At 31.1% G+C, this 27,481-nt stretch overlaps 1 protein-coding gene and 1 long non-coding RNA gene across 2 annotated transcripts in view; one reads left to right on the forward strand and one right to left on the reverse strand.

The window, feature by feature from the left end:
• Lar (tyrosine-protein phosphatase Lar) overlaps positions 1-11,913 on the reverse strand; it is a 455,460-nt gene extending 443,547 nt beyond the window's left edge. The window contains exon 1 of the mRNA XM_071889555.1: positions 11,782-11,913. The gene's annotated coding sequence lies outside the window, so the exon portion shown is untranslated. The remainder of the gene's footprint in view (positions 1-11,781) is intronic.
• A 6,763-nt stretch (positions 11,914-18,676) lies between these two features.
• On the forward strand, positions 18,677-19,153 carry LOC139905727 (uncharacterized). Its single transcript, XR_011780750.1, has 2 exons — positions 18,677-18,775; positions 18,838-19,153. It is a non-coding gene; the product is annotated as an uncharacterized lncRNA (long non-coding RNA).
• Positions 19,154-27,481: the final 8,328 nt, after the last annotated feature.

The following is a 27,481-nucleotide window of genomic DNA, read 5'->3' on the forward strand; positions in this document are numbered from 1 at the left end:
CGTTCTTGGACCGAGTCTCAATACTAGTCAACATGGACAATGTAAAAAATTACATACATACATAAAAGATTGAAATCAATTTAATGATTCAGCGAGTTATTAATTAAATATATTCTAGATATTAATAATATTAAGGTATTGGTGAAAAAAAATTTCAATCACATGATGACGCGTCTTTTTACATAGTATACAATATTTGCAATTTAAGCAAAAATATTATTAATCATAATTTATATCTTTTTTTTTAAATATATTTAAGTATATTTATAAATACCTACGTACATAGAAAATAAACTGCTGATGAAATAAATTAAATATGTTTTAGAGCCATATAACATATATAATGTATATGTATATTATATAGATATGTGTTAAGTTAACACAAAATCAATATTGAATAAAAATCATAAAGAGCAAAATCTCCAATATAATGACGAGGGGTGGTCTGAAGAGTTTCCGAACTCAACGAGAAGATGGCAACACTTGTAAATAAAAGCTATTTACATCAATTTCGCATCTCTTGACAGTTACTTTCCAAAGTTTCAGCCATTAAAGACGAACAGTAGTTATGTAATAGTCGCTTGAGTGAGTTAATGAGAGTGTTTTTGTAAAAGATTTTTCTGAATTTTTATTACTCAACATAGTCTACTTGTAACTTTAAACACTTTTCCCTGCGAAATTATCGACGAGAGGGGTTCATCGCTGGCAGAAGTTTGTAGAGTTACAATGAGACTATGTTGAAAAAAAACTCACATAAAAAAATCACATTAACTCACTCAAACGACTGTTACATAACAACGAAATGTTCAAAATGGCTGAAACTTTGGTGAGTAACTACTGTCAACATATGCTAGATAGACGTGAATAGCTTTTATTCACAAGTGATGCCATCTTCTCGTTGAGATCGGACACTTTTCAAACAACCCTCGTATATACTTCATATACTCACAGAGGTGAGAAAAAGTCCTTAAATTCAAGCCTTGTTCCAAGGTGTAATATAAGTGTAAAGGGTATCATCCAACTGTGGGACAGTTTTTTTTAGGACAGGTAAAAAGTTAATTTAAAGCCCTGATGTCTAAGAAACGGAATTGTATATGAGAAAAACGCCAAATATTTATACGTTTTGGGCTTGCATCCACATGATACCGGCGTTCCATTTACCCTAAACAAAATTATGGTCAAAAAATAAAACTCTAAGCCCTTCGAACAACCGACTAAAATTAACATCAGGAATGGGATAAAACTAAATTTTCTCCTAATTATCGAACGTGCATCGAGCGTGCAAAAGAATTGACGGTAATATACATAGGTGGGCAAAAGTATTTACACAAATATTGAAAGCTGCATAATGATATATATATTTTTTTTTTTCATAATTGAGCAGATGTTTTTTAAAAATAATAATTTACAGGGACGTCTGGACACCTTTTACTTGATATGGCCGCCATTACCTTTAATCACCGTGTACAAACGACAATGTTTGGTAGAATACGCAGTAGTGAGCTTGCCATGGTGAAGGTAGCCATTTTTTGCTTGATAGAGAGTTTTAGGGAGAGAAGGCTGTTGTGAGGATACTTATTAACCTTCTTCCCCCGCTCAGACAAAAAGTAGTAGTCCCAGTGGTTGAGATCTGGACTGTTGGAAAGCCACTCGTCTGGCATGATGAACACGTTGGAAATCTCCTACAAGAATACAATGGACTTCTTGAACACATCAGGTGAAGAAGAGTTCTGATCCTCCATGAATTTGGTATCAAGAGGGTACTGCGAGACTAGCCAGAGCAAAACAGCGTTTCCAGTCGACTACAAATCGTGGATCACTTTGCCTTGCGGCTCCTTCACCTTCATTTTGAAGAGTTAGAGCAAAACTTCTAAAATAAATTTTGAATATTTAAATGCTTTGCCTTTCAAAAAAAACACAAAGGTCAGTTAAAGAAAGCCCGCGTAAAGAATTTATGGGTTCAACAAAACTTGTGTAAATACTTCTGCACAGCTTTGTAGACAATTTTAAATCAGTTCAGACAAGTTTATACGGTTAGTTTTTGAATAAATCTAGTGGTCTTTGCTACCCTCCGTTTTAATTCCTCCGGTCTTCTCCTATATAGCATTTCATCAAAATTGAAGAGTACTAATAATATACACAAAATCCCTTTAAATGAATGAATATTTCATAAAATATTTTTTTATTAAGATGAGGGAATGTTCCACACCAGTTGACACTAACTACGTTAAAAAAGAGAGTTTTCACTAAGGGTTAGTTAGTTTAACTCCTATGAAATCTCTCTCAATCTCTCTTCAAAAAGTAAATTTAAACACTACAATAATTATGATGCTATTTTTAATAATGGTTGGTACTTGTTTTATGCATTAGAACCATAAATATCATGTTTCCTCTGCTTTGAAGATGTGGAATAAAGGAATGTGACGGGAAAAGTAGAAGTTGGAGGGAAAATATCAAATTGATAATTTTATTATACAAAATACTTTTAAATATTCCAAGGATTTTAATTTAATCAAGGACTTTTGAAATAGGATATATCCTTTAAGTAAGAAGCAAATAATAATATATTTACAATATACTTCATACATTCATGACATTGATTTTACATGACATGTACATTAGCAAAAAGTACAAAATATCAAAGAAAAAGATCGTTTTATCCTCATTGGCTAACCTAAAACTTTGGTTAAGAAAATAAAAACGAATTTCAGAACGAAAATTTCGAGGTCCTGAGGAATTATATATATTTTATACTTTGCGTTCAAGTATCAAATTTATATATTTTTTTGGCCAAACCCTTACACTTTTAAATGGGCCCCACCACCCGTTCTAATAAGTAAAAATAAAGTGATTATGTTTCATTAACATTTTTGAAATTTATATGTGCTCTATAGCCAAATAAATCTGTTGTAATCTGCACTAATAAAGCAAAGTGTGTATGTTCGTCAACGCCTTATTTTAAGTGTTCCCTTAATATCTTAAAACTTCATGACTATTTGATTTTGCAAATAATTAGGGATGGTCTGTGGCGTCCGTAGGATTATATTTTGGAGGGGGCTTGTTTTTGTATTTATTTGAAAAAAATTTAAGATTTTCGGAATTTTTTTTTTCAAATATTAAACTTTTCAAAGACAAATTTCAAAATTCTATAAATATTCACTGAAAAATTTTTTTTTTTTGGAAAATAGTTTCTAAAATTAAATTAAATTTCAAATATTAAATTTTCTATTAAAAAGGAAAAATTCCATAATTGTATGTTGGTTGTTTTTTTTTTTTTTGGGGGGGGGGCTACAACCATTCAAGCTCGCCCCCTGCGTACACCCTTGATGGTAATATTGGTATATTTGTATAAAATATGACCTGGTAGAACATGAAAGTATAAGAAAACGAAAAATAAGATGGTAACTTTGAGATTTGAAGAATGTTGAGGGGGGGGGTACCTTATCAGTGATTGTTTTATTGGATTAGCGACAAGTAATTTCGATATTTAGAAAATAAACAAAAATCCCACTTCGTATTATCGATCAAGGACATGGGCGAGAATTACTCTGCTGTTTATCTTCAATCCTATTCTGAGTCCAACAAGGGCTTTCACTTTGTAGATAATTGTTCTAAAAATCTACTATTATTTTAAGAGTGCTTTAAAATATTACCTACCCGTATGTCAAATAAAAAGTGAAAAACGAAAAGAGACATGGTAGCCCTCGCTATTTAAAGAATATAATTTGTAGGAAAACAGCTCTGCTCCTAGGCCATTTTATTATATCAGCTGTAAAAAGCCATGAGAGGAAGAAAATGGTACTTCACAATTCCACTCTGAGTGAAACACAAACTTAGACTTATGACTCTCCAAGAAATCATCAGTGTTACTCCCTGTCTTTCATGAGCACAATTATAAAATATAGTTTCGAATGCTTGTGTGAATATTTAAACTATTTTGGAGAGGAGTATTTTTTTGCTATGAGGAACTTGGGAATGATTGAGGTAGAAACATTTGTTATGGTATTTCTTTTTTGAAACACCCTAATGTACTTAGATATGAATAGAGAGAGAGAAAGCAATGGGCCCTTACCATAACTAATATCATAGTCAGATTAAGTAAAAGTCATGAAAACTGCACATATTGTATGTGTAGCTAGCTACACATACAATATGAAAGCACTTGGACTCAAGGCCAAATATGTATTTATAATATATCTGCATATTATATCTCTCTAACAAACAAAAATACAAACTGACAAATATTGTTTAGGTACATTACAAGTATTAGGGCTAGGAAGGAGAAAGTATCAAACCTTGCTTCGATATGGTATGATTTTAGGATAAAATATTTATCTATAAGAACAATGTTGTTATTAATTTTCGTCTCGTCAATTTTTGGATCAATTCTATCCAATCCTAGGCCTTTTCGAAGTTTCCTACGAGCAGGTGAGTAATAATTATTTAATTGTAAGCACGCATTGAAAACCAGACTCCGTCATAGTATGAGATACAATGGCCTCAACTGGCAAATAAAAATATATTTTTTGTATTTTTGATGGGCTTTTCATGAACAAGAAAACCTACATGGACTCCCTGAAGATTAAAGCACTGCAATGAAGGTGTTGTTCCAAGAGTCCACAATATTAGTTAATGGGAGCTGCAGAAGATGCTTTGAAAGAAGAAACTGTTTCATTTTAAGAAACTAGCTGCTCTGAATCGGAATAAATTGATTAAATTATTATTAATATATTGTTGAATATATTTACTACACTATTTGTATAAAGATTATTCCAAAACTAGTACGAACCTATTTTACGGGATAGTAATTTTAACAACACTGTATGTACTAAAAACACTCACCTTAGACGATTTCTTGTATCCCAAGATTTCAGAAAAAGTTAAGTGTTATTTTGGAGTCCAGGAAAAATCCCAGGAAATCCTTTATATCTCATGATGTGTCTATAAAGGGATATAAAGGGATATGCACAGGTAATAACCGTACTCGTGAACTCGTATCCGAAACCTGAATGTAAAAATTATCACTTGTCGATAGATAAAATTTAAAAAAGTACTCGGATCTTTATTTATTGATGTGTACCCGTTTTAACACGCAACTCTCCTACAAAACATTCTTCAAATTGCCAGGCTACCATGTTGATTTTTCGTTTCTTTTTTTATCATGCCCAAAATACATACAATTAAAGAATGGTTTGAAGAAGAGTAGCTTAGCTGTCAAGACGTTTCATTAGACCAGCTAGAATAAGTTGTAACAAGAAAAGAGGGAGAGAAAGAAATTGGAAAGAATTACTCCGATGTTGGTTCTCAACTATACTGAGTCCAACTTACACTTATAAATCCACAAGGGATATTCAGGGTTACTCCTCGTCTTTTATGAGCATGCACGGATGTTCAATCAGGTTTTGAATTAAATTTATTTTAATCTCTGTCTATAGGTATATATAGACAGAAATTACTCGTCTTCTTTTTTGTTCATTATTTAAAAAGTCGTTGATGTTCCTTTAAAAGAATAATTCTCAACGGTCTTTGGTGTAAATTGATTTAAAAATTCATTATAGAATAAATATATATGAATTTAAGTATAATTACGATATTTTCCATGAACTAATACTATTTTAAATGTAGAAGGTTTCTCTTCATAGGAGTAATTCATTTCCTCCCTACACAATCATATAATAGGCAGCTGATATCAACAATAGTCTTAATTCAAGTAATACCACAAGTTTCATTACTACTCATGAGTAGAGTAGAGTAGTTTGAACCCAAATTAAGGTCCTTGTTAATCTCAGCTGCCAGTTATATGATATTAGAGGAAGAAAATGATTTACTGCTACAAAGAGGATAGCCTTTTTCATTTAAAAAAATACATTAGCGCAGGGAAAATGTTGTAATTGTATTTAAATTCATTATATTTATTTGAATTAATATATATTTAAAACAATTTACACCAAGGATAAGCAATAATGCATACTTCAGAGGGAGAAGTCAACACCACGAAGACCGATTAAATAATGAAAAAAATAAAAGGAAGACCATCTACAACAACCGTTTTTTAACTTTCAAGAGTAGTTTTTTCATTACGAACAGCAAATTAGGTGCATTACTTAGTTGTATTAGTACATTGTTATGTACAACTAAAATTTTATTTATAGTGAATACTATAGATATAATTTCTAATTATTCGAGGAGGGCAAAAATACCCGAGATACCCGTTTAAAAAAAACAGCCGCAAAAAACATCCTAATTATCTTCTATTTATGTATCTATGTACCGAAGGTACAGTGTACCTTATATGTATGTACGGGGTGTCCCCACATATCGGGGGGTTTCTGGAGGGGGGAAATCCGCATTATATGAATTTATAGCTTTTTATAATTTATTATCATAATATAAAAAACGCGAAATAAGGGGGAAATACTGTACTATGTATACGGGAAGTCAACATAATTCAAAACAATGCGTTATGCAAAATCCGCGGTGTTTTGAAACCACGTTATATGGAGACACCCTGTATATATATTTGTAATCTGGGAACTACATTGATAATGTTTGATTAACACACTTAAATATTACATATATATATATATATTTACACTCAGAAAAAAAGGATATGTATATACCAGGCCGTGCAGAATTATTTACCGATTTTTGTTCAGAACATATCGCGGACAATAATGACATTTCGAATGACTTGAGAAACAATTTATTCATACATTTTTAGAATAATAAAATAGTTTGTGATCAAATTTAATCAATGTAGCCACCATTTGACTCAATTACACTGGTCAGGCGATGTCTGAAGCTGCCACAGATTTGCTGGATGTAATCGGCGTCCATGGAGGCCCAGGCCTTGTTGACAGCAGCCTTTAAGGCATTTATGTTCTTGTGTCGTTTTTTGCAGCCCTTGGTCTCCACCTGCACCAAGCTAGAGAAGTCTAGTGGGTTCAGATCTGGGCCCTGAGGGGGGCAGTAGTCCTGGGGCCAAAAGTTCATGTTGTCCTGGGGCCAAAAAGTTCATGTTGTCCTTGAGCCACACCTGAGCTTTCTTGGAAGCGTGGGCTGGTGCTCCATCTTGTTGAAAACTCCAAGGAGAGTTGCCGACTATGGATTTGATCCACGGAAGGACCTTGGACGCCAGAATCTACCGTTGGAGGCCACGAGACCCAACATCATCACCGAAGCAGGGTGCTTTGTTGTTGCCACATAGCGGTGCTTATTTTGCACATCTTCAAAGCTCACAACACGGTCATTTTGCCTGTTGAAAACAGGATCGACCGTAAAATGAAAAAATGATGATGCGTCCAGATGAGCTCTTGATATTATTCAAGATTTTCTTGGTACACTCAAGTCTGACTTCTCGCTGACGTTCAGTTAGCAGAGGGCGTTCAGTACGCCTCAGGGACTTTCCTCCAGCCCTTTTCAATGCACTTGAGACAGTTGATCTCGACGTTCCTATCTTTCTGGCCATGTAGGCAATGGACCTGATGAGAGTCCTCTTGAACACTGTCTTTACTTGCCTTGTTGAGACAGTGGGCTTCCTGCCAGCCCCAGGGGAATGCTTGAGATCACCCCCAGCCTCCAAGCGCTTAGAAACGTTGTAAATTGTCTTCAACGAGGCCTTAACCTGTTCCTTAATGTTGTTATGAGGCACTCTCGCTCGGAGGAGGCTTGCAATTTCGATCCTCTTTGTTTCCTGATTGGACATGGTCTCACGTGTGGAAGTTGTTACGCTCTCACAGGAAGGATTTTTGTTTATTTTAACAGTAAAAATACGAAACAATCAGATTGGTTGCCACAAAACCTCTTAAAAAGTATATTTACATCATCGGTAGATAATTTTGCACGCCCCGGTATGTACTTAAATTACATATTTGCATATTTAAAATAAATTATTACGTCTTATTAAAGTTGTATTTCTTGTACCTAAGAAGTAAAAATATATATAATACAAATTTAGAGTATACAAATTCATCCGTATAAACTACTTTTGTGCAATCCTTACTCAATTAGTTTTTTTATTTCTGGGGTTGGAGGGAGTTGCATTTTAAATTCTTGTAATTTATAAGGCAGAAAGGGATAAAAAACTTTGTTTTTTATAATGTATGACAATCAAGCTGAAGAAGTAGATGTGGGGAGGGTATGAGGCATTCTAGAGGCGAGATTCAGTCAGACGCTATCATACGTTGGAGTAGTGATGAACATACGTGTGTCCTCGAGAATGAATATTGCCAAATAATGTTATAACATAATATTTTATAACAAATTAAACTAATTGCAATTCAATTCCTGAGCTTTTATTATTGTGATTTGGGAAAATTCATTAATTGAAACAATTTATAATATACAAAAAACCGGGTTTTTTTTTTAAATTCATTTTCATAGCTAGAAATTTGCACAATTCTATCAACACTAATAATTCTACAGATGTGAGAGAGCTAAAATTAGTGCCATCAAATTTGGTATTATGCAAGAATTTTATATTGGATTTTTTTTTTCGAACCCGGCTAATTGTAACCGGATTTTAGAGCAATCTTTTTCTACAACTTCTTAATAAAAGTTATTTAACGAAAAACAAAAATTAACGGTTATTAAAATACCAAAGTTCCATTTATTCAACAATGGAAGACGTCACCTATCCAATAGGATTTTCATAACTCTACAAAACAAAATTTTAAATGTGTACTTTTATTATGAAACAAAAACAAAACTTTTTTCATTTTTAAAACTTGTTCACTTGTCTTTTGGAAAAAGGAAGTTTAAGTTGTCCCACATTGTATAATACAGTTTTTGTTAGGGTTGTATCTGTCATTGATTTGAGACCAAAAATCTGTCCCATCCTTCCTATTTACTATTGAAAAATGTCACAAATTTTAAAGTATCCTCTAAAAGGCATCTTTTTACTAATATTACAGTAAAGTACGTCAGTTTACTAATTGGGTAAGTTTCATGAAATATATTTCCTACAATAGAAAATTTTGTAATTGTTCTTAATTTAGACCTAATTGAAGTATATATTTTTCACATACAAATTGGTGAAGATTTATTGGTGATGTGATACATGCAATTATATACAGCTATATATATATATACAAAAGAAAATAAAGCCATTTGTATAAAACAAAAACTATTTTTGTCTCATAAAGATAATACACGTGTAAAGTCTTGTTTAACACAGTTTTGAAAATACTATCAGATATATGACATCCTCCATTGCCCATACACAGAGCTTCGTTGTTTCAATACCGGGGATTTTTTCCAATTTTTGTTTCTCTTTAAATTAATTTTTATTAAAAGATTTTAGAGGGATGGTTATTTTATCCAAAAAGATGCATAATTTATTCGTTTTGGATGATTAATTGATACGATAATAAGTTATTGGTAATTCCACAAATACCTTAAAAAAGATAGTTTTTTAAGAATAGATTCAGTTGCAATTTGAACAAATTGCACAAATTTAAGATTCTTGCAAGACACTGTATCTAATTCTAACTCTCTACCATCATTATCTGTGCAGTTGTTGGCATTCAAATATTTTTGCAAATTTTGAAAACAAATTGAAAAAAAACGTTTTTTTATTGTATTTTTTTTTTTCGTAATTTAGAAATTGAAGCAATTAAATAATTTTCATAAATCCATCCGATAAAACGCAGTAACTTAATTGCACGTAATTAAATTTTATAAAATATTATGTCAATTCATTTTTTGAAAATATTCATTTTCAACGGTAAACGTATGTCCCTCACTACTATGATAACGTTATTTAGCTTAGAGTATTCTATGGTACGTCTTTGGCGTGTAATTCAAATGCATTCTTAAAATTTTGGATGGTACCGGGCGTTAGGATCAATACATCCCTAATTTTTGTATTACAATATAATGTCAGGAAGAACTACATTGATCAGAATCTGGTCCATAATTAAAATAGTAAATTATTATAATTTTATAAAGGCTTGCTTACAAATGAACTTTGTTTACCCCTCCTCTCTCCTCCCCTAATTCTTTTACATTTATTTCTTAACTTCTTAAATTGACTTCCTATTCGTGTGGTCCTAGTTTCCATGACGTCTCTCCTTTTATTTAAAAGCATTTTGACTACGCATGGATTCCTGTTTTACTGACAACGCAATATGAGTTTTAGAAGGGGATCAAATGCAGTAAATTAAGGAATTTAAGATTTATAACAAATTTTCAAAAAAGCTAAGGAATTTTTAAAAAAGGCCAAAATATTGATAGGATAGTCAGTTTTAACTATATAGGGTATTTTTGTAGAGGAAAAATATAGTTTATCAATTAAAAAAGGGAAAACGAGTGATGCGTGTGCTCTTTTGTTCTTTTTTGTTCATAATGTTCTAGGTCATCGTGCTATTAATATCTCCCTATGTAGTAAGTATTCTCGATTATCTTTGCTGTAATTTAAAAAAAAAAAAGGCTAAAAAAATAAATATTTACGTATATTAATATCATTATACTATTTTCTCCGAATTAATGTTATTTCTAATGTAGGCTGTTCTCCTATACATAGCTGTAATTTACTCCCCCTACCCTCTATAGTTTCATTACAGGATGCTGATCTGAACAAGGGCCTTAATTCAGTAGCACAATAAGTTGCACTCCAGATCCTGCCTTGAATTTGGAATGCATTAATTGAGTATCATTAAATATTTTACATGCTTTATTTTACTGTAATTTACTGTTATTGTAAGTAAATACCTATCTGGCAGAAAATATCCGCCTTTTTTTACACTCTATTCTAATTGTACCTTGCATAAATAGTAATAGTGCTAATTAAGAGGTGTACAATTATAATAAATTAATGGCATATCACGTGCAATCACAAAAAAAAAACCAATCAAAATATAAAATTGGGAGTATTCATAAAGGGTGAATTTCCAAGTCAAATAAAGCATGTTATTAAATACTAGCGGTAGGATTCTGCATTGGCCGGAGTAGCTTTGTAGTAATAATATAGAAGTGTCACTCTCCATTTTTAATTAGCACAATCACACCTAGCTACTCAATACTTTGATGTTCTCTCCTCAAGAATAAAAGAATGATGATAACAGCTTTGTTAAAAAGCGTACCTGATGAGCGCGGTGTACTTTAGTCTCTAGATTGCTACCTATGTGAGGTTTAGCTACACACTCGTTGTAAAAAATATTTAAGATACACTATAAAAATGACTGTACATAATCAGTTATGCAAAAAACATGTCCTGTCAGTATGTTAAATGTAAAAAACCGAAAATGAACATGATAATCCAAGATGCATGCAGCCGTGAGAAGACGTGAATAAATACAAATCCGACTCCGTATATAACAAGGTCATATATACTTGAATCACTCCGGTGTAGAACCTCAATTTTACTACCATGTTCTACAGAACTACTCTGCTCATTTTCGGTTTCTTTTATTTTTACATACCGGGAGAAAATTTTTGTTTTGAACACTTCCAAGTTATTCTTTCATTCTTGAGGAGAAAACATCTAAATATAAAGTACATGTGCTTTTAAAGTAAAACTGATGATTTGTTGGTGAGCTATTAGTGACAGTCATTTTTGGACTAGGAGAAGAATTGAGGAGCGACATTGAAATAATCCCTGTTTGTGTCACTACTTGATACGGAGTGGAATAAAATGTCATGACAGCTGAGGGACTTTCCTTCTAAAAATTCTTCAAATTTTCAGAGTTAAAATGTAAATTTTGTGGTTTCTTTTTTTTTTTTAAATACCGTTAGATTATATTTTTTAGAACTATATGTTTAAATGTAGAATTATAAACTTACCTTTAATGTAACGTGTAAAATATTCCAATTGTTTTTATCTAATCTTCAGAGTAAATGAATATTTATATATATATATATATATATATCTCTACTTATGCCAAAGAATAAAGTATTTATTTCCACAAACTAGGGGTGAAAATCAATAAAATTCCAGGAAATGGGATGATAATAAAGTAATTAATTAATTCTATTATTATTAATAACAACTACCACTAAACACTTTCTCGTAAAAACACAATGTTACAAATAATTATTCACTAAAATTAACAGTAATTATATATCTTATGAAATAAAATCTAACAGGGAGACCAACACTACGACTCCAAACATTAACTGACTCAAACGGGTTAAATCAGAAACAAAAATCGCCTTATTTCTTCTTTTTAAGTCGTCCGGCGAGCCATTTAGAGCAACGGTTAATTTCCTCCTCGGTTCAATATTCTTTACTCTAAAAGAGTGTATATGAATATCCGTTGTTAACATTACATTATATAGAGAGAGAAGAAAAGAAGGAGTAAAAAGGAAGAAAAGCCAAAGAAAGGGGGGATTAGGTTAAACTTGACAACAGGGATTTTATATTATGCAGACCATCCAAATATGATATGGTATATTTCTTATAATGAATTGATGACCCATGTGAAATTAGATGGATATGAACTCTCAAAGACTCTCGATGGAACATAGTGGAAAATCTCTTGGCTCAATATGTTACGAACAAATTTAAAAAATATATAAACATAAGAATTCAATATCTGCAAAAATGGTGCAGAAGTACAATAAGTATGAAAATTACAAATAAGCAATAATAAATCACCTATTTTTGGGTATGTAAACAAATTATTATTAAGTCAACAACGGCAATGCCCCATCCTATCATCAGAGGCATCTGCAGAGGGTGACCTGGAGAGGCTGTAGTTCCCTTTAAAAAAAATTAAGGAATTTTAAGGACACAGGGGAGATATTGGGAATTGTATGGGATTCAAAAGGTTCCTCTTATTCAAACTGGACATTCCTAAAAAAAAGTATGTGTGTTCTTCCATTTACCAATAGAGAAGTTTCAATCTTCAAAAGAGGGTTGACCTGTATAATTTCTTAATTATTCCTAATATCCTATATAAGACAACAGCTATTCCCTGACTCGCTGAGAGAGCAATTGAAGAAGAAGACTCCTGGCTTAATATGTTTTTTCATAGGATCTATTTACCCTCAATCAAACGGCCTAGATATCTTATGAGTGGAGGAGTATCTTTGCTCTCAAGAATACTACCTAAAGTCTATCAAAAAGTTCTAATTGACCTTTCAAGACATCCAGAGACTGAGTGGCGAGCTACTATTTCCTCACGCCCGATGTATCACGGGTTATGCTGGGAACAAATTTTATAAATGATCACTTGGTGGAATTATCTCCATCTTTAGAGGCAGCACATAGGGTTATTTGGAAAGGTACACCGTCATTTTCATCCACTTCCACCATTGATGTGGTGCGACAGAATTCTAAAAAGAAGTTTGATTTTAAAAACCTCGTGGAACCAAAAGAGTTAGAATGATTAGCCTTATCGAGGAGCATTATCTCCTTTCACAATTTGAGCAACGACTCAATGTTCCACTGTGGGAAATTTTTTTATCCACTAAAGAGAGCTGCAGACAATCACATGATGCCCATTCCATGGCATTTGAGAATGTATTTTGTATTAAATTATAAGGAGGAAGCTGACAAAATTTGTGACAAGTTTTTAAAAATATTGGGCCTGCCCATGTCGTGGAAGAAGAGAATCATGTGTTCAATTTAAAAAGTAAAAGATGGAAAGGGATTCACTTCGCAACTTCAAATATCGTCAGGATGTATATTCTTCAATGCTCCTTGCAAGGACTGTGGAAAATTGTTTAATACAATTATTCATGCTTTTGCGGACTGCCCTTCACTACATACAGTAAAAAAAAATCATATTGCTTAACATAGCAGGAATAAGTGATAAATTCGTGACTACTATTCTTTTATTCGGGCACACTTCAAATATGTCGAGTGCTCCTAGAAAAACTCGTGCCATAGAGTTGGTTCTCTCAAGCTGTAGAAGTAGGATAGCAGAAGGCGTCCCTATCCAAAATGAAGAATTTAGAGCTATTTTTATTTCAGCTGCTGCAAGATACTCTGTCTTAGCCATTAAAACTCCGGATTCTTTTAATCTTTTTTAATAGAATTATACTAGAAAATTTATGTTTTGAATTTTTTTTTCCCAAAAATTTCAATTTCTGTGAATAGATATGTATTTCTTCGCCAAAAAATTTAATATTTGAATAATATTTTCAAATGATATTATATTTGAATTACCTTTTCAAAAAATATTGAAATTTTTTTTATAAAAAAAATAATTTTTTGAGAATAGCTATGGATTTTTGAATTTTTTTTCCAAAAAATGTAATATTTAAAATTTAATTTTTACCAAAAATTAAATTTTTCAAATTTTTTTCAAAAAATTAAATTTTTCAAATTTTTTTCAGAAAATTTTAATTTTTTATTCAAAGTAATTTCACCCCCAAAAAAAAAAAAAAAAAAAAAATCTCTATATATATGTAATTCTGCAGACCCACTGATCTTTGGGATAACCTAGGGAATGAGTGTACCGATCAGTCTCAAATTTATTAAGTGAATACATAACTGCGTTTTTAATAACCTGAATAAATGAAAATTGCTGACTTTTTAAAGAAACCCTTAAAGTAGCATTATATACTGGGTGAATCGAAACTATTCCCCGATCACTTTAAATGCCAATACATCGAGTTTGCGTTGAAGGTTTTTAAAACTTTGGATGCGTGATGATAGCTAAGAGTCTAATACGGTTGATGTTTCTTTAATTGTGTAAATTGTGACTTTCAGGAGTCAAGACGACCGGTGTAGAAACCAAGACCGTTTACAACATGAAAAAACGTCTAGAAGCCAAATAATTGCTAAACAGGAAGTCTGGAGATAGTCAACCCATAAAAAAGTAATCATCTGTGATCAAGAAGTACGGCATGGCTACACCAAGGAATTCCTTGAGATCACATGTTTCAAAGGACAAAGTCAGGAGAGCCAAGGAAAAGGAGGTGGGGAGTATTTGATGATGAGGATGAAACCCCTTATACCTCATCAAGACCAAACATCTTCTTCGTGGTCAAAAGTTGCTCAACAATCTTAAGTCATCCCTGCCAATCTTGGTCTATAAAATTAGTGTTATATTGCATTTGGGGATATTCTTGAGATTTCTTACATCATATTCACCACAAAAAACCCAGCCTCAGTCATGAGTCTGCGATTTGTTGCATCAAATATCTTCCAGATGCCTTGATTTGGTGTCCAGCCGGATACAGGCTCACGGCAGCTGACTACATCATTAAGTTGAGGTCCAAGTTGATTATATAAGTCAGACCAGCCTCCACAATAACAATTTGGCTACCATATTCAGCAGACGTGAACCCGTTAAAAAAAGTTAGAGAGATTTCAAACAACTTTTGTTTCTGTCAATATTTTATTTGGAGCCTTTCATTCCTTCAAATTGGTTCACAAAGCTTAATTAATTAAACAGGGGAAAATACAATCATTTTCGGTACCATTGACATAATGTGAATTTTATTTTATTTTGTAACCTTTTCTCCAAAAATAAACAGAGAAAACTAGGCTTAAAACCAGTTGATGATTTTGAGTAAGTAACAACCTTCAAACGAAACGTATACAAGTTTTGTCAGCTATCGAACAATTGGTTCGTGAGATATAGCATTGTGAGTGAAGCAACTTTTGTTATTACAAAAAAAAGAATTCCGTGGATTAATAAAGCATTGTTTGTTTTTTGGTTTTTTTTTGTGAAAAATAATACTCTTGAAGACAAGGCTTGGCTTGATAAACATTATTCGGACTCTGCACCAGTGAAAAATGGTTTAATAAATTTAAACGGAGTGAAATGAGTGTAGAATACGATCAACGCAATATACGTCTGAATGAGACAGTTCCCGAAGAAGACATTAAAAAAGTACACAAGATAATTGTGAATAATCGTAAAGTTAAGTTGGGCAACATAGCTGACACTCCACATATATGAAAAGAACGTGCTGAACATATTTTACATGAATATTTAGACATGTGAAGGCTTGCAAAAACTTGTTTATGATTCGGAACAATTTTTTGATAAATTCAACCATGATAAATACGATTTTTTTACACGATATGCAACAATGGATAAGAAGTGGCTCCGTTACTACACTTCAGAGTAAAATTTATAGTCAGCTGAGATACGCATACGGGATATGCAGGATATAATGGATCCATTGATTAAGGATTAAGGGCCAGAATATCAATAGCAAACAGTTATATAGCATTGTTTGTGTGTTTGAAGGATGAAATCATTTGAAGAAGAAAAAATGTTCTGCATCATCAAGATGCAGAACATTGTGTCACAAATCACTGAAAACGATGGCAAAAATGTATGGATTAGGCTATGAATTGCTTTTCCGTCCACTGTATTCTCCAGATCTGGTCTTTGTTGACTTTTTTTTATTTCAGATATTAAAAAAAATGTTCGTTGAAAAAATATGCATATATAAGAAAGAGATAATTGTCGAAACTTGGGCTTGTGTTGATACTAAAAAGAAATTGCACTATAAAAAGGGTATCAAAAATTATATGGCCGCTATCATTGTTGTAGTAAATGAAGGTAAATACATTGAATCAATAAATTGAATTTTCATAAATAATAAATATCTTTTTAAGCAACCTGTTCATCCTACAACCCGCCGGGGATTCATTTTCTTCCACATCGTATCACATAAATATATACTTTTTTTGTATTTTGAGTGCAAGATTGATGTCGTAATGAGATAGTCATGTTGGATGTGGGTCTCCACAAAAACAAAATTATTGATGAATAATTGTTGAGAATTATTCATGATTTAACCAAAGATAATTCAAATTCAACCAATCAACGTTCAGAATATTGATTAAGGGAAAAGAAGCAGAAATATCAAGAGCTAACAACAAAATACATAGAAAATTTGTGAATTAGTGGGATTAGTTATTGTTCTAGTTACGTTGTTACCTTTACTGTGTCATTTTCCTTTGAAAAGAAACAGAAGAAATTCCCAAAATCAGTTATTTGATAGCCAATTCTTACCAACTATGGAATAATTATTCAATAATTCTACTCATCATTCAAAAAGGAATCATTGTCATTCAACCAATTAACGTTGCATTGATAAGGAGGATTAATGCAGAAAAATAGAAAGCTGACAAAATATGGTGTATTTTTTTTTTTTTTTCGTCATAAAGGTGTCGCAGTACTAATATAGGGATCCTCGAGGCCTTTAGTATCCATAATGAAGGGGTGTGTGTACAGAAAAAAATTAGTTTACCGATTAGAAAAGGAAAAACGGTTAATGCGTGTCCCCTTTCTTCTTTTTTGTTCATAATTTAATAGGTCGTTAGTGTGCTAATATCTCCCCCTAAAAGAAGAATTAATTTAAAAATGCATAATAAAATATATATATATATTTGTAATATTTTCCCTGCCATAATGCTATTTTAAATGTAATTCTCTTTATACCAGTAATTCATTTTATTCCTCCAAATAATGTAACAGGCAGCTGATATTAAGATAAGTCTTAATTAGTGAAAAAAAATCGTGTGTCTATTGGGCAGGTAAAAAAGAAGTCGAAAATGAACATGGTCACGCTGAAAATTTTGAAGAATGTTTTTGAAGAGAGCTGCTTAGCTGTCATGACGTTACATTAGATCAGCTACAAGCTGCTGTGACGAGGGAGAGAGGAAGAAGGAAATATAAAAGGGCATTGGCAAGAATTACTCCTATATCGATCCTCAATTCTACACTGAGTCCCACAAGGACTTAAAGTTATAACTTTGGAACAAATCATCAAGGTTACTCTCCGTCTATTATAAGGACATTCGAATGTTCAAACCGGTTTTGAATATAATTGAATGTAGTAAAAGAAGAAAATGAACTACTCAGGAGTTCAAACATAATGAAAACCTCCTGAGGAAAAGAAAATTCATTCTTCAGATTAACAAATCCAAAAACATGGGTCACCAAAAAATACACACGATTTTCGTCACTAGTCTTAATTCAGTAATACCATAAGTAAGGGTGATAATTTTGGTAAGAATAGAAAAGCGTGCGAGGAGAAGAGAAGAAATACTTATGGTATCATTGATTAAATAATATACATCTTCTTCTATCAATCATGAACGTTATCATTCCCGCCTTTATTATTCAATAATAATACAATAATATTAGATGGGGATAGTCGATAGAGAACTGAATAAAATGCAAAAAATAACGTTGCCTTCTGTCTGGATTTCTGAAAATGGAGGCCTAGGAATTTGGAAAATACTTACCGGATGAGAAACAGATTGTTTGTCGGATTTGTAGATATAAATGTGCCTTTAGTCCCCTGTCTAGAATTACACGCCACTCATTATCCTCATCTCATAATAAGAGTATGGATATTCATCTATAAAATCAATTTGACGATGAATACATCAAGTCATACTTTAACTCTGATCTCACAACGATGCTTATTGCATGTAATATAACCTTATCCATTGCTAATCATCCGACGTTCAAAAAATTTATGGAGAAATACAAGGGTAAACATATCCCTTCCCGAGGAACCATCATTAAATTAATGGAGGATGTTGGAACTGATGTCATTTATAGAAATACATATAAAAATGTTTTGAGTCATCCACACTAAATGACGATCAAGTTATCAGTAAAAAGTATTTATGAATATCGAAATGGAACTCCGAATTTTGTACTATCTTACAGTAAGTATTCAAATTTTTTTTAAATCTAACCATAAAATATGATTCTATTTTAGCTAAACATATCAAGAATTACTCAGTAAAGGGCAAAAACAACTGCTTAAATGGTCACAACAACGGGGGTAGTAGCTTTGGATGGTTTGTAACTAGTTTGTCTGAGACTACTTACTTCGCTTTAAGACTTGGGTATGATAATTAGGGTTTCTAATATTACATAGTCAATAAATATTACTTTTTTATCACTTAAGGCTTAGCTATGGTTGATGGGCTCCAAGAAGTGGTGTTCAGAAAACTCATAAAAGGCAAAAACAACTGTTTAAATGGTCACAACAACGAGGGTAGTTACATTGGGTTGTGCATTATAATTAACAATTGTGTATATCCTTCATGATAATAGTATGTTGTTATATAAGCATATCTAAATAACGGGGGAAAATCTTTTTTGATGCTCTTAATAGGGAGTAATATCGCCGGACATTACTACATAATTAGCTTTTGCTCTAAATCTTTACGATTAATTTATTTCTAACATTTTTTTATTAATATATTTATTGTCTAATTTTATGATTTTGACATTTACTTTATTATTAATAATTAGTTAGATCTCATCGGTAGAGATATATCTATCCTGTGCACAATTGTATATAGCAACTTCCACATGAAGAAGAGGGGTGATTATCTTTTTGATTAAACTCCACGTCTCGCTTGTGTATTGCAACCTAAAGTTATGACATATTTAACTGAATTCCGATGTTAGAACAAGAAAAAATTATCTGGATCAATCTATTATTTCAATATTCTGTATTTATAATTTATTATTATTAATAGTTGTATGATTTTAATTGTTTAATTTTTTATATTTAACTTAAATGTTTAATGGTTTATTTTTTAGTATGTACATTATATTTAATTAAGCCTTCTTTTTTAAACTTTGAGCTTCAAATATATTTCAAATACTCTACTTTGTCGTTTCATTAGCTATTATTCTGAGAATAAGGTTCATAATGAATTACAATTGCATGGAGTGTGACGTTTTCAAATCTACTGTAACGGATAAAAAACGTTGAGGTCAATTATACGTAGTATATCTTCATTAAACATTTTGCTAATAAATACATTCGTTATACCCTCAAAAATCATAATAAAGCAGGCAGATGATAATCACATCAGTATTTTAAACAATGATACCATATGTCTTTTTTCCCCTCCTCCTTGCACGCGTTTTTCTCTACAATATTATCAACTATAACCATAAGTCTCGCTCTCGCATTCTTACAAAAACCCTCATCTCTAATAAATTGTATGAATATATGAAAGGTTGAGATGAGTGAATATTTCAAAAAAAAATGTTGCGTTTTCTCCAATACAATAAAAACGGAGTAACTGTATTATGTATTTATTTTAGGATTCTACATTATATATATTGCTAGAATGGAAATTAAAGAATAATAAAAATTCTATTGGAGAATCTTTAATTGACTTTCAAATAAATGTGTATGTATCAATGTATATAAATAGTATATACATTATACACCGTTAATATTATGCATCAAAAATACGAATTCAAACGAAAATAATATATTTGCATGCAAAGGCATAATTGAAAAACCATTGTTAGCAAATGAGATGAGTTTTTTTCTCATGCTGCATTTTTATTGTACGACTTCCTGAAATGAGTTTCATGTTAATGACTTGTAAGCTAGAAATAACCTTTATATTGAGAAAAAATAATTATATGTAGTAGTTCTTTATAACAAGTCAACATTTGAATTATTCACTTAAAGTGTAAAAAGGTGAATACAGGCTACTGTTTTTTGGTTGTTTTTTTGTTTAATACGTGGCAATCAGGCAATAAAAGTTGCTGTGGGGTGGGGTAATTGGGTATCATTCAAGAAGCAAAATTGTAAAGTTTTCTTGGAAACAAAGTCCGTCGCTATCATGCGTTGGAGTAGTAAGGAACGTGCCACAGCCTTCAAAAATAAATATTCCCCAAAATGGTTTGAAGTTAAATTATATTATGTTATTATCTTCAAGAATTTTTCTTGGTACAGTTTAATTGAAAATCAGTGAATTGCTTCAGTTTCTAAAATACAAAAAACGACTTTTACAAATATTTCTCATAATTTAAAATTTGCAAAGTTTTTTTAAACACAAATAAATCTACAAAAAATGATGCTAGAGAGATTTAATTAGTGCCATCAGATTCAATCTCAATTATGAATTTTAAATTAGTGCTGTTTGTTTAAGTCAAGTAATTGGAAACTAATCTGGTAACTGTGTGTTTTCTCTACAAAAATGTCATTATATCTAATGATGTATAAGAGAAATTCGATCTAATAGGAAATGAGCAAACTAACAAAACAGTCATATCTACAAGATGGCATTGATATACTGAGTTACGATACACGAACAAATGGGGAAAACATACTTATAATAATCTAATAGTTATTTTGTTTCAATTTCTTATCTGAAAGATGGTGCTGGGACCTTGAGTTATAGTAAACAAACTACTATTTAGTAAACAAGGCTAATTTCATATTAGCAAATTAGCGTTGTTTACACTTTCTTGATCAACTTCAAATAATAAAAGAATATGAAACACTAAAACAGGACTCGTTTTAAAAAATGAATTTGGCAGAAATCCTGACACATTTTATATCTATAAACGATGGAGGGTGTAGCCCCATTTTGGGGGGCAGGGTGCTTCAGCACCGTCAAATTGATTCAAATAACTCTTTAAATATTCTAGTAGTCATCTGTTTAATTTACATGCATCCTTATTATTTAAAAAAAATATATCAAACCCATATACCTGACATAATATTGACTTAAACATAATACTTTTATGAAAAAATAATAATAATAATAAATGAGATTGCAAGAAATGGTGAGATAGAGATGAGTTTAAGGAAAGAAAGAAAAAGAAGAGTGATTGTACTTTGAATAGTTATTGTACATATTGTACATATATTAGTAATTGTCAATAACATTTAATTGTTTCTTCAATTGGTCAAATGAAGTTGTACCAATTAAGTATAAGAAACATTTTAGTATTACAATGACTTAATTTGACCTAGGAATTGCCATTGAAGCTCATATATAAACATAATCTAAGTATGTTACAAAAATTTATAAACCAATATTTTCCTTTTAAAACTCTTTTGTAGATAATGTTAAAAATATATTTTGATACCAAAATCATGTGTTTAGCTTCAATATAAAGGAAGTTATGACCAATCTGCCATCAAAATTTTATCTCTTTTTTTCATTCGGTTTATGCTTACATCGAACTTACATCGAACTCTTTGATTTAATATTATATTTCAATAAAACAACACAACTTTCTTAGACATCAAGAGAATTGAATGAAATTTTCATGAATGACAGAGTAGAGTATTGTGCTAAAGGTGCTTGTTTTAAATACTTACAATTGATAATAATTATAATAATAACACAAAGTACTTTAATATTGCACAGAAATAAAAATGAAAGGTTCCTACTATCGGGTTAAAATTTATGTACGTCGCATCGACAAATTACTTAAAACTTTACAAAATACAATAAATAATAAATTTAGTAACGTCCATTATATCTTTTAATTAACTCATTATACCTTATTGGTAGTTTTAAAGACCATCTTGAAATGACTTATTTTCTACTAAATAATGCAATTAAACGAAGTAACGAATTGAAAATAATTTAGACTAGGTGAAAGATTTAGAATTTATCTACACTATATATAAATGATAGCAAATTGTTTTTCTCCATTTAAGTAATGAAAATTCAGCATTTCTATGAGAGTTCCCAAAACACTTCTAGACTTTTGTGTACGCCTTTCTCAGCACCCTCAAACTTATAATTCTGTATCGCTAAAAACAAAATAATAGATGAACATTTGCATATTACATAAATACTACTTTAATTCAATTCCATTTTTCTTTTCTTCCTTGACTAATAATTAAAAACTATTAAAAGGAGAATAAAAACTTTAATTAAATCTGAATAATTATTTCTTTAAAAAAAAGACCTTTATATGACATGAATTACTTCCGTAATTAAACTGTCCATAAAATCCAATTGTCAATGTGCGCCCTATGTTATTAAGCAGAGTTGTTTGGAAGGAAATGCCAACGTAGAAATTCATTTTCCCTTTACTTAATTATTGATAAGATATAAATAATAATTTAAGGAAAATACAATTGCATTTTGCCATAAAAAATCTCATAATAATCGTAAGTGACAACAAGTTATCCCATAAGAAATAACTAACAATAATTTAATCCTTTCTATCCTTAAAATTAAATTAGCATAGCATTGATTTCATTACTACTATTTATTTATTAATTAAGTTGCTGTCCCTGGACTTTCCCGAATTGTACAGAAATAGGTGTTTGACTTTGCAGTCACGACTGGCTAGGGGTATTCGAACCATTTTGCGGAATTTTTCAAAAGAAAAATCTCAATTTGTTTAAAAAAATTCAATGTCGTTCGAAAAAAAAAAAATCTTCAATGTATCATTTATTTAAAAAAATATTATTAATTCAAATTTTATCCCTTTCAACTCTAAAATTTCCAAAAAGTATTTTAAAAAAATTATTGTTATTCGAAGAAATTTGCATTAGATTTATTAACCATCCGTAAGTGAACATCCTTATTTAAGGAACATGGGTTTAAAGTTAACTTAAATATTAAAGGAATTTGAATTCTTGATACACAGTTGAGATAGACTCAAACTTACGCTAATTAATCATAACAACATTTGATTTGGCATCATCAATATTTAATTTTGTGACTATTATAGTTGTAATATTATAATTTTATTTCGAAAAAAACTTATATGAAATATGAATTACTTTTAAGAAACTTTTGGTACAAAAAATGTACTCATTAACATTGATTGAGTCATATATATTGAATGACAGCTTATATTACATTTGTAGCAAGGTGTATACCTCTAATAGAAAGAAAAGAAATAGACTAAAATCAAAAAAAAAAAAAAAAAAACTTAAAAGTGAACAATTTACCAAAATTTGATGAAAAATTGTGAATAGTTCCAAGAAAATACATCTTTGCAACAAAAAAAAGATGGATTTATTCCTAAATATGTTTCAGGAGCATATTAAAGCGGTTTCCAGCATTAACATCTATTTTAAACGGATTTAAAGCCTTACATTTGGATGCAGAAAATCCCAGTTCACTAACGAAGGATTAAATAAGTCATTGAAAAAAAGGAAAAGACCCGAGATTTTATTTTCTAAAAAAGGTAAACTATTTGCTAAAAGAATAAAAATTATTTTTTTATATTTGTTTTCTTAACTTATTTACTTATAAGTTGTAAGAATAGTTAAGATTATAAGATAAGAAGAAGAAATATGTCTTGATCGATAGTGTAATATTTAATGCGTCTTTTCTTGAAAAAGAAAGAGAAACAATGAGGGTTGATGAAAATTCAGTGTAAAATGGGAGAGTTAACAAAAAGAAACCAAAAATCAACATGGTAACCCTCACAATTTGAAAAGTATTTTCGAAAGCAGAAAGAATAATGCTTATGACGTTTCATTAGATCAGCTACAATCAGCTGTGACATAAGAGGAAGGAGAAAAGGATATAATCAAGGAAATTTGCTAGAATTACTCCAATGTCGATCCCCAATTCTACTTTGAGTCCAAAAACTCCGCAACAAATCCTCCAGGTTACACTCCTTCTTTTATGATAACAAACGAGCGTTCAAATAGGTTTTGAATATAATTGAATCTATTTAGGAAAAGATGTTCACTACTCAGGAATTAAATAATAATGACAACTACTAAGGAAAAGAAAGTTAAAATTCTTCAGATTAACAATTCCAAAAAAATGGGCCAGCTAAAAAACAGATTTTCATCACTGGCTATAAGTAACGTTGAGTAAAAATTAGAAAATGAAAAAGTGTTGGTGTGTGTAGTCATTCTTCTTTTTGTTCATTATTTAATAGGTCTTGAGAGTGCTAGTATTTCCCTCTAAAAGAAGAATTCTCGCCTATCTTTGATGTAAATTGATTTAAAAATACATAATACAATAAATATATGAATTTAAATATAATTACGGCACTTTCCCAGCACTAACGCTATTTTAAATGTGGCATGTCCTTCTCTTTATAACATTAATTCATTTTCTACCTCTAAAATCATATAAGAAGCAGCTGAGATTAGCAAGATTCTTAATTCAAGTATCAAGTGGTCCATAAAAATCAGAGCACATTGAATTTTAAACTTCAACAAAATATAATTTATTAATTAACAATTTCAACAAAATTAGTTATATATATATGAATGTGCGTGCTGAGCTTTCTTAATCATTATTGTAGATTCCCTTGGCGGGAATAATGCCTTCCAGGGGGCGGTGGAATGCCTGGCACCCACTGCCGATATATTCCTATGTCATGGCGTCCCTGTGTTGACTGATAGTGGTTTTGAGGGCCTTGTTGTTTGGATGACGGACATTGCAGGCCTTCCCGTCGACTACACCTTTTGGGTACATGTCGAGGGAGTTCGCATAAAGGCTATAGAGGGGAGCAAAACTGTCAAAAAAAGTTCAAAAGAGCTCAGAAGACTCATTTAACAGAGTCTAGCAACGTAGGAGTTGGGTTTCTTTTATTGATAGTCTCAAAAGTATATCCACCCTTACAAGATAGCTCTCTCAACAGTCTGGTGTGAAACCCAGAGATCTCTTGCATGGACCCTCATAGACTTGATTTTTTAACTCCTCCGACTGCAGTTTGGCCTTTTTGATAGAGTCGTTCTTCCTTTCTAACTTATAATAATATTAAAATGATGATTAAAAAAGTAGTTAGAAACTACAAGTCGATTTTCCCAAAGCTATAAGTTAAGTCTCTATAACGAATCTATTCTTACACTTATTATAAACTATTTTTTGTTTTTTTAAGTTTGAGCTAGGATTTTCTCCTGATATACCGTTTTCGCAGGATTTCTAGTGGTTTTACAACTAGAAAAAATTCTTGAGAAAGCCCACATTTAATTAAATGTAGCTCATTATATTAAACGTTAATTCCTACATGTTGAAGTATTAACTAAAAATGAGTACTCAATACCCTTTAAATGTGTCATTGGCATACGGCAAAAATGTTCTGATTAAAAAAATGTTTATAAGGGCTACAAACACTTCCTAGATGGCTGGGAAGATGTAAATTACGAGCCTCGCTCTGTATGCCCAAGCACGTTGAAACAATGAAGATTTTTTTTTTTTGACAATGGTAGAATGACTATTAAAGAAATTACTGAGGATATTGACATATCGGTTAGCTCATTTCATAAACATTTTTCGTACTTTTGGGAATGAGAAAAACCACGTCATGATAATCGAGATGAATGCTTAAGGGAATATTACTATGATACCAATATTATCGTACAGGCTCGATAAGTGCAGTTCAAATGTAGTATAATTTTTGATTAAGTCTGCTGTATTTTTGTTAGATCATAAATTCAATGTTATTTTGTCTTTCATAAAAGACAATTTATCCTTTCTCGTTTTTTCACAACGTCATTGGTATTTTTCTGACTTAATGACGCTACAAGTACATTTTAAATGCGTCAGTAAGTCGGTACCATTATAGTATCGGTATACCGGGAAAAAAACTAACCAGATATGATGTCTGCAAAATATGGTCAGCTGAATTATTGTCTAGTATTAAATAAAATAAATGATATTTAATATTTGTTTTTTTATCCCAAAAAAGCACTAATTTCACTCATTTAACACATCACTGCCTTAACGAAGTAAGAAGTCATTCCTCATCAAATGTCAATTTTTTTGCAAACAATATGATTTACATTCTGTTTAAATCATTTGTAATGTTTTGTTTTTCCATAGAACTAAGAAATAATAAAGACAGATTTAAAAACACAATAAACTGGCTTACTGACAAGATTTTGATCTGATCTACTCTCCTTAAAAAAGGGTTGTTGTTTTTTTATATTTAGTAGTCGCTAATGAAATTGGTTAAATAATTGGATATTTATTTTTACTTTATCAGAAATGCAATTCTAATTATACCTAAGTGTACCTAAAAGTTAAAACCCACAATCCATAAACACTATTTCCATTATACTTAATGTAACACCTTGCAATAGTATTTGACTTTTTTTTTTTAAAGCTCTTTATAACTTAGGTAAAAATATAGAAACAACTTTACATTTCAATTTAAAAAAAAAATCGATTTGGATTTATTTTTGATCAATCTAGTTTTACACATTTATTAAGATGTTTAAATATAATAAGCTATTCCGTGTACGGGAATATAGATCAAAATAATATTCCAAAGAAAAAAATGGAATCGTTTTTTTTTTTATTTTTACTAAATAATAATTTAGATGTAAAGGGATTAAAACAAGTTTATAGATGCTTCATATTCAAAATAACTGATTAATTGAAATCATAAGCGATTTATTTTTTCCTGAATATTATTGTAATCTATATTCAAGAATCCCAGAATAACACCTTATTATATTTAAATTTCTAAATAAATATTAAAAGCTGAATTGACCAAAAGTCAATCAAAGCCTGCGCTCCAAGACCTTCATTTTGTTGCAGCGTGTAATTCAAAAGGCGATTGGCATGTTTGACTCGTAGTTCCCTGTACTTTGAAGACAAGTAGGACTTCTATAAATATCACAAGGACTTCAACCCCAGCAGCATTTAGAGAATTGTGAAATGTGGCAGGACACACATACTTTTTCTGATCAAGTTCAACTATGGACGTTCTTAACAAAGAACGATCCTTAAGGGGTTTTTTTTTTTTCAATTTCTAGAAGTATACAGACATAATAAATCGTAAAGCGGCTGATGCCCAGTTGTATGATGATGTCAGGAGTAGTATTGCCTTTATAGATCAAAGTA

This window comes from Lepeophtheirus salmonis, chromosome 6 (assembly GCF_016086655.4).
Source record: "Lepeophtheirus salmonis chromosome 6, UVic_Lsal_1.4, whole genome shotgun sequence".
Taxonomy (NCBI): Eukaryota; Metazoa; Arthropoda; class Copepoda; order Siphonostomatoida; family Caligidae; genus Lepeophtheirus; species Lepeophtheirus salmonis.